Source organism: Malurus melanocephalus, unplaced genomic scaffold (genome assembly GCF_030028575.1).
Source record: "Malurus melanocephalus ecotype Western Australia unplaced genomic scaffold, MMel_1.1 scaffold_82, whole genome shotgun sequence".
NCBI classification, from domain to species: Eukaryota; Metazoa; Chordata; class Aves; order Passeriformes; family Maluridae; genus Malurus; species Malurus melanocephalus.
The window spans coordinates 747,879-756,291 of NW_026623314.1; the positions used below are offsets into that span (position 1 = coordinate 747,879).

The 8,413-nt window shown below is 40.7% G+C and overlaps 1 long non-coding RNA gene across 1 annotated transcript in view; it reads left to right on the forward strand.

Moving 5' to 3' along the window:
* The window catches only part of LOC130574439 (uncharacterized), a 162,902-nt gene extending 154,535 nt beyond the window's left edge, over window positions 1–8,367 (forward strand). The window contains exon 8 of the long non-coding RNA XR_008965433.1: window positions 6,185–8,367. This is a non-coding gene — a long non-coding RNA (uncharacterized LOC130574439). The remainder of the gene's footprint in view (window positions 1–6,184) is intronic.
* The last annotated feature ends 46 nt before the right edge of the window (window positions 8,368–8,413 follow it).

Sequence of the window (8,413 nt, forward strand, 5' to 3'; positions counted from 1 at the left end):
AAGGAGTTAACCATCTAAAGCAGCATTAAAATAATCTGGCTGCATTTCCTCTGCTGAAAGAACAAGTCAGCTGAAATTTGGACATTTTGCTGAAAGGGAGGGGGAAAAAACAGGTAGTTTTTGTTTTAAAGAGCATGACCATACACATTCCGCTCTGGTGCCTTTAAAGGGGACTTCCCTGTTTTAAATGCCCTTGAGTAGAGAAATACCAACACCTCTTAATTGTTTAATGTATTACAGCCTAAAACATTTACAGCAGTGCTTTCCAAGTATTTCACCGTTCCAGGTGCTTGGTCCTGCACCTCCTAAAATAATAGGCTACTTCCCCTCGGTTTTCCTGTGCTTGGCGCCACAATGAAACATATGCTGTGTATCAAGGGAAGGGGAAGTGAGGGAAGCAAGGGGGATGCCTGACATTGGTGCCGGTGCTTGCAGCACACACAGAGCTCTCTGTGCTGCATCACAGAGCTGCTAAAGAACGAGAAAATAGCATGGCTTGTACTTGGGCTYTAAGATCCAAGGAGAAAAATATATTGTCAGGATTTGAATGTCACTCTGCACAAAGRCCCCTTATCACTGCCTCCTCTGGGAAGAATCACAAGAAGAATAATAATTCTACTAATCAGGAGTGCTGAACATACACCGGTGCACAGTACAGCTGTCTTGCAGCTGCCTGAGGGCCATGCTCCAAAACGTGTTTGGTCTTGCATGGAAGTGTCATGAAGCCAAAGTCTGACATCTGTGACATGTAACCGTGTTCCAGACCGCAGCAAAAAGATTATTCTGAAAAAAAAAAAAAAAGCCTTATTTTGATTCAGTAGGGGCAAAGTAAGATACAGTTTTCTTGGCCTGCGCTTAACTAATATATTTTTCAACATGCTTAGCCAAAAAGAACTGAGGCTTTTCCCCACTYGAGAAATAAATCTCCCAATAATACAGAGCACTTAGGTTTCCCTGAGTTCTGTGAGATTGTACCCTGATGTAACAGGATTTGAGCTGCTCTGTCACTCTCATCAGCACAGGAGTCTGTGCAGCGCAGACACGCCATGAGCACGGATAAACCCAACGTGCATGGGTGCTGAACAAAACTGGGCAGGCAAAGGGACTTTGTCTGGAAATGCACCCTCAGAAAGTTCCTTCTCCATCTTGAAAATCCTCCCTACTGTGCAAATACAAGCTAATGCAAATGGTTTAGAGAGCTGGGGTCTCAAATATTTCTGTGTAAGGGAGCAGCAGCTGGATGGTTTCCAGTAGSGAGATGGAGGGAGAGAGGCTCTGTCTGGCCCGAAGGAGGAGATAATGTGAAGTTAAACAATTCTGTGAGAGTGGAGGACTGAATGTTTCCGTGGCTGCAGTTTCCATCAAGCACTTCTCAGCACAGTTGCCTGCCATCCCTTTGAACCCACGTCTCCCATGTGACAGAGCAGTGATCTGGCTGCTGAGCCACTAGACTAATATTGTTCTTTTAATCTCACAAAAATGTGTTATAAAAGAGTTGGATTCACATGAGAAATTAAGTATAAGATCTGTCCTCATAAAGACATTATACCATGAATGCTCTCTTTCTGCTGGCTGCAAGAATAGGTGGCTCAAGGGTGAAAGGGTAGCATTTACATTTAAATACACCTATTGGAATTGCACAAACAGAAGGCTAAAGCTACTGCTCCCTCTCTGAATGCTTTCAGAGTTTGATGCTTTTTTTTTACACAGTAGCATCTTTTTTTTTTTTTTTTTTTTTTTTTTTTTTTTTTTTACATAATCAGAAAAGGGAATCAAGGTCCTTGAGATCCCATAAAATAAAGTAAAGGAGATCTTTGTGCCAGCAGGATAAATGGATGAACCTTTTCCAAGTAATTATTTTACTTTTTTCCATCTATATGTGCCACTCAGGAGGTGAAACCCAGATTCCAACCAGAGCTTTCTCGGCTGTTGCACTGCCTGGTAGTGCTGGCTGGGTGAATGCTGTTTGCATTTCCCAGAGAAAGTGAAGTGAACTTCTATTTATTTATTTATTTTTTAATCTGCSGAATGCAGCTTTACCCTGTGATAAAACAGAAAGATCCTTAACACCTGGAGGAAATAGAAGCTGGAACAGGATGGGAAGGGTGTTTGGTGCAAGGATAGCCTGGCATCCAKGGTGCAGGCTCAGTGAAACCCTTGAAATGAACCTGCTTGACCCAGGCCAGGGTTTACTCCCTTTCCAGCATCTTTCTCCTCTCTGTGCAGTGGCAGAGGCTTATGGGCTGGAGCTGCAAGAGCTCTGGGCTTACCTTTGCTCTTTGAGTAGGGATCTCTCTTTAGAGAAAAAAGAAAGAAAAGAAAAAAGCCTCAAATGTATTTTCCTTGATTTTTTTCTTCTTAATTTTTGAAGGCTCTTTCATCACTACCACATAAGGGCCAAAACCAAATACCATGAATAAAGGCCTTAAAATTACAATGTAGCTGTAAATCAGAAATCAGGAGCTCCATGCTGAATAATTTTTGTACATACTCCCTGATAAGTATTAAATTATTACACAACATATAGCTAATAGCACAAATCATTGCATATGTTCCAGATATCTCTAAACATTTAAGAACTTGAAGTCCAGATCTGGATGTGCCAGTTCTTAATATGTAGTTAATTTTTCCTTTGAATATGTATGTAAAGCTGCTTTCTTTATATATGACAGTGAGGAATACTAAGTAATTTTTAAAAATTATCAAATTATATGGACTTTGAATCTCTGTGGAGAGAAATTATCACATCATCAAAATGCATGCAAAGAAAGGAAGAATGAAAGAATCCATATCTCCATGTTTAGTAGCCCTTTATGGATCTTTTTCTAGAGATTATCTGACTGCATTTTGTTTGGGTTTTTTTACAGTTTTGGCCTTTACAACACTGCATGCCTGTATTAAAAAAAACAGTGTCTCCCTTAGTCTTCCTAGTCTAGCATGTCCTAGTCCTCCTAGAAGTTTTCCTGGCTTTTATGTTCTAAGCAATACTGAATAATTCTTTCCTGTGAACTTTCCTGATTTTTAATAATTTTATGTCAACAAATCAACAGGCATCTTTTTTTTCCAAGCCAAGAAATCCTCTGCCACATGAGCTCTTCATGTRGAGAAGCTTTTCTACTCATCAGATAATYCTTGTTGCACRCTGCTTTAGCTCTCCTCCTTCTGCYGTGCCTTTTGGGAAATGAGATRTGCTCATSTCCARAAGGTATTTACCCTGAACATCCTCTACATTGTCATTTTTCCTTCAAAAGGACTCTTGAAATGCTGTATGCTGTCTGACTGCTAGCAAGCATTGGGATGGCATTTTCATGGAATTTAAAGGTCCATTCTAAGGAAGAACTATTCTCCTGGCCCATGGATTCATAAGGCCACATTACCTGAATTCAGAGGATTTTACGTCCTCTGCAGAGCAGTTTAGACAGCCTAAATTTCATGCCTGTGTTTTGAACTTACAGGGCAATGAAGGTACCTCAAGCCCACTATCATATTATGCACCTTAGCCCATTGGAAATTGAGACAGAAATTATTTTCTGAGGAATAAAATAAACAGTAAATCCCACATTCAGAAAGTAGAGGGGATAGCAGTTGTTCTGAGGTTCTGCTTCCTGGCCTCAGTTTCTTGTTTTCAGTGGCAGTGCAGTGTAAAATACCAAGCTATTTCCAAGAGAAAGAACCAGAATTCATCTAATACCACTATTGCAGAGGTAAGTAATTTCTCCTGTTTCTGGAGAAACCTTGTCAGGTTTCTCTTCCAGGTCAAAGAAGGAAGCCTGTAGCTGCTTTTGGGCTTTCATATCATTAGACTGTGGTCACAAGATKATGTAAGTTGCTGTTTGAGGTTAGAATCAGCACCTCCATTCAAATTCAGGCAGTATTATTGGAGATGGGCTGAGAAGTTTATGCTGAAAGTTTAGCATTGTGAAGTTATATGAAGCATAGTTCAACTATAATCAAATATTTATCTCCTAGTCTGAGGCTCTTRCACTCTGAATGAATCAAATACACCCTGACCAAACACAGGTTGTGAGACAAGAGCAAGCTCTGCTTAGAAGTTAACAACTTGATTTCTGCCTCCCTCACACTAGTTTTATGGTCATTTGGCCCTATTGGCTGTGGTGGAATGAGTCCTGATCTACCGCATTGCTCCGGTGTGGGTTTAAAGCTGTGCTACACAATAGCAGAGCTGGTGTCAGGTCCTTGGGAGAAAAGTTGCCTTCGCATCATGCAGTAGTATCAGTTCTGAGGCCCTAAAGAAAATCTTCACTGAATCTTGATCCACAGAAAACACATTTTCTAAAAATTATTTTGTGGCATTACTTTATAATTTAATATGAGTTATGAGGTTTGTTTTTTTCTGTTRTTTCTTTTCAGTGATTTGTCACTTACCAAGGTAATCCTGGGTTTTCACATCAGTTATGTAGGTCAGATGTTTACAAAGCCCATATTTGTGTGTAATTTTGTTTRGAATAGATACTGTCAAACTGAAATTCAATCTAAAAAATGCTAAATTTTAAATGTTAAATTTTAAAACAGAASCCTAGAAACAAAACAGATAGAATTAGTAGTTTTAGGAATGACTTTGAAATTAGTTTACCTCCTGTCATCTCTCCTATGTGTGTTTGCAAGTTTGCACACAATAGACTACCATTTCTTCAATTCAAAGTGCACTGCCATAGGAGGCCTCCTGTTCAACTTCTTACTGCATATTGAATTCCTAGTGCAGAGGAGGCAGGAAAAAACATCTGAGTGAATGCATCTRTCAAGAAATGAGAATCTGTGCTTTTTTTTGACTGAAAACACTGTGGGAAAGCGAAGCAAACTGAACACAATAAACTTTCAGTCTGCTTTGCTGCTGGGTAGATACAAAATTGCCTGCTGGAACTCTGCTTTAGGATCTTTAGCTCATGGAGACTGAGGATATAGAAGAGCACATGTGCTTTTGATTTGTCTCTGGTGTACAGATTAAATTGCCAGAGTTGACTTTTCGCAGTCCTTAGTCCATCTGGGAAGCTGTAGAATGATCTTCCTTGTGAGCCAGCCCTTGTCTTCTCATCCAGTGCAATGGCCGTGTTCTTTGGAGAAGAGATCAGCTCTCCTCTCCTCTCTTTCCCCTTAACACAATCTGAAGTGCRGTAGGAAGAGCAGGAGGGCAGGGCAGTGTTAAAAAGAAGGATTTGTTTCCTGAGGGATGGCATTGTTTCTCAGTTCCCAGCAGCAGAAACTTTAAACTAATGACCTTTCCAGAACGGGTAAGCCAGCTGAGCCCAAGACCCACATTCGTTTTGATGATTTGATATTTTGTTAKGATTATTTCTAGCAGGAGCAATGTTTTGCAACATCATATTGATGATGATAATAATAAATAAAACCATACTCTCTTTTCTCCCCCCAAAAACACCCTCCACCTTGGTTATTTACCCAGGGGGTCTTGGGGCACTTCTAGGCTGTTACAGTGGCCAGGGTCAGTGTAAGACAGACTCTGCTGAAGAACCAGGGACCTGTAGTGCCACTTCTGTGTTTCTTTTCCTCCCCCTCGCCCAAATCCTGACTTTATGGAGGGAATAGGATTTTTTTCTTGTGTGCCTGGCTTGCTGGGAAAGGCACATAGCTGTGGTCTGTTTGCTCAACATTAGCTGTGCTGCCCAAGTGTGAAAGCAAGCATGGAGTATAGATTCTCTCTGACTTCTGTGGGATCTGGAGCMGATCCATGAGGAATGCTACTGTTTTCAGCACTTCCCTTTCTCTGCCTCAGACCAGGCACACTGAGATATGAATGTTGTTACAGCTGCCACACACTATATATAAGCCTCATGTTGATACTTATTGCTTTAAACTAGAAGGTCTTTGTTTAAAATGTTTTCTTCCATCTTGAACCTACCAGCTTTGGTGTTAAATTAATACTTTATATTTTTAATGTTGTTAACAGTGTACCTGGAATTTACATAATATTACAGTTTGTATTTATTAAAAAAAAGACTGTCCATTTGTTTATTTATTTATTGTGCAGACAGCTTTATAATAGGAATGGAGAACTAGTCCTGAATTAATTGAAACTAATTGGCCTATTCATTTCTCAATTGTTTGTACCATTTTATTTTTGGTTTCTTTATTAGTTCTAGGTCTGCTTCGATCCCCTCCCTCAATTACAATGCTTTAAAATATAATGAACTCTGTTGCATTTCAGAGAGCTGCATGGTCAGATCATGTCACTCCTGCCACCCTGCTGAATGCCATGTCACACTGCCAGTGCTTGGGAACAATGACTGCTGGCTTCAGCAAGACTGCAAGGAAAGGAAAACCTGGACACTGCATCTAAATTAATAAACAAAATTTTCAGAGGCTTCTCCTGGAGGCCAACTGGCGTGCAAGAGCTTGAATCCATGCAGCTAAAGTTTCTTGCCATCCAAATCACTGTGGCCACATCCAAAATATCCATTGGAGATGGTGCCTGACCCGAGTCAATACCCAAGCTGTGCTTTGGCATTGTCTGGAAGAGCATTAGCAGGCTTGCACCAAAACCATGCCAGGGACCAGTTTAGCAGTGTGGATGGTTTCAGGCCCATGCTTTGCTGGTCTTGTTTAGTTTATTTAKTGTCAGAAGGAAACCTCAGCAATTCTGCCAGGAGTCAACAGGAAACCCTTACTGGCCTCARCGACCAGAAGCTGTTGAGAAGTATAATCATGAAGCTGTTCACCTCCTTTGCATTTGGAACCTTCTCCTCATTTTAATTTTTACCAAATGAGCACTGAAAATCTTTGACATCTCATAGAGTAATAAAATTGGGTTGTTGCCTGCTCAAAATTTGTTAGTTTTGAGCTACCGAGAGGTTTTTCACAGAAGCTGATCATCTGGAAAAGCCARCTTCAGGTCTTCTCCCTGATGAAGGAAGGATCTCCTATGGTTTGAGCAAGTAGCTACGAACTTATGTGACCAGCACTGTGTTTGGATATAAGGATAAAAAGCAAAGAGGTGTTGAGATCCAAACACACCAGGTGCTTGAGGTCACATATGCATGCTAAACTGATGTGAACATAAAACTCCTCTTGATTTCTGTGGCAACTTATTTCACTTGTCTGGGACGGAAATTTATTTTAAACCCTGCTGGAATGACATGTACTTTTCAAGTTCAGAGCACTGGGGTGAGTTTGGATAAGGCTGATATGTCCTTCATRGAGTGTGGGGTGGTTTGGACCACTGGTGCTCTGTGTTTCTGGAGCTAACTCTGCAGTGGCACCCCAATTATCCCATGGAACACTGTACTGTGTTATAGCTCTGCCTGCAGCAACTTAAATCAGAATCAGGCAATTCATGCTATAATCTTCTCTATTCTGAAGATAAATGGCAGTGAAGGCTGAGTAGTTTTAAAAAGCTCATCGTACAAAATTATTGTATTAGGCCATGCTGTATTACTGAGATTACAAAAAATTACCTACATTATTGCATCAAACCATGATTTTCCAATGATCTCAGCAGCAGCAGAATTGGGACAATTTAATCATTGTGTTATCAGTTTGGTAGGTAACTTATCCTGTATTGCTGCTCTGAATGGAAAAAAAAAACCAACTGTATTGTTTTATCCAGAGGGTTTCTGGTTTCCAGCACTAGCCCTGACTTTTCTTAGAGCTCAACCATATATTTGAATTTCTGAAGCTGACAAGTACTCATTTCAACAACACTTAAGGTAATGTATATTTTGCCTCTGGTTTGCTACAGGCTGAGTGCGGTCTTAATTAATGTGGTCATTTGATGTCCAACATCTTGCTGAACTATTGGAACTTGACTGTGTGCTTTTACCCAACACTCCTTTTCGGGTAAAAAGACTTTCTTAATTGACCTATTAGTGGATCAGTCTCATAAAGGACGTTKTAGAGACCTACATGTGCATAGTCATATCTGGCCCAGGCTGTGCAAATCTCATTTAATGAAAATGTTACGAAGAAAATAATCAACTTGTTGTCCAGAATTACATACTCAGGAATTGGTATTTTTTGCTGAGCTGGATTTTGAAATGGAGGAAGTACAGCAAAGCAGAGGAGGAACATTTGACCTTACCTAATTTTGCCTCCCTTTTCCTTCTCTTTCTGTCTTGCCCCCCACTCTCCCATGGATGCTTGCCTGTGGCTCTGCTCAGACCTATGACACCATTGCATCAGTTAAGGTTTGTAAGGCCATAATGTGTTTATTTTTGCAGTCTGGCCTTGTGAGAAACTGTGGAGGGTTTGCATGTCCCTCCTACTGATAATGGTGGTGTTGAAAGTGCTCGGCGACGCATTCCAGGGCAAAGCCTTGGAGGCTTTAGTGGGTCGGAGAGACGGTTAACTCTCCTTTGGAAGTATATGCAGATTCCTTTGGCCTTCACTGGGGAAAGCCGGGCTCCCCACTGAAGAAAAAAAAAAAAAAACATAATGATGA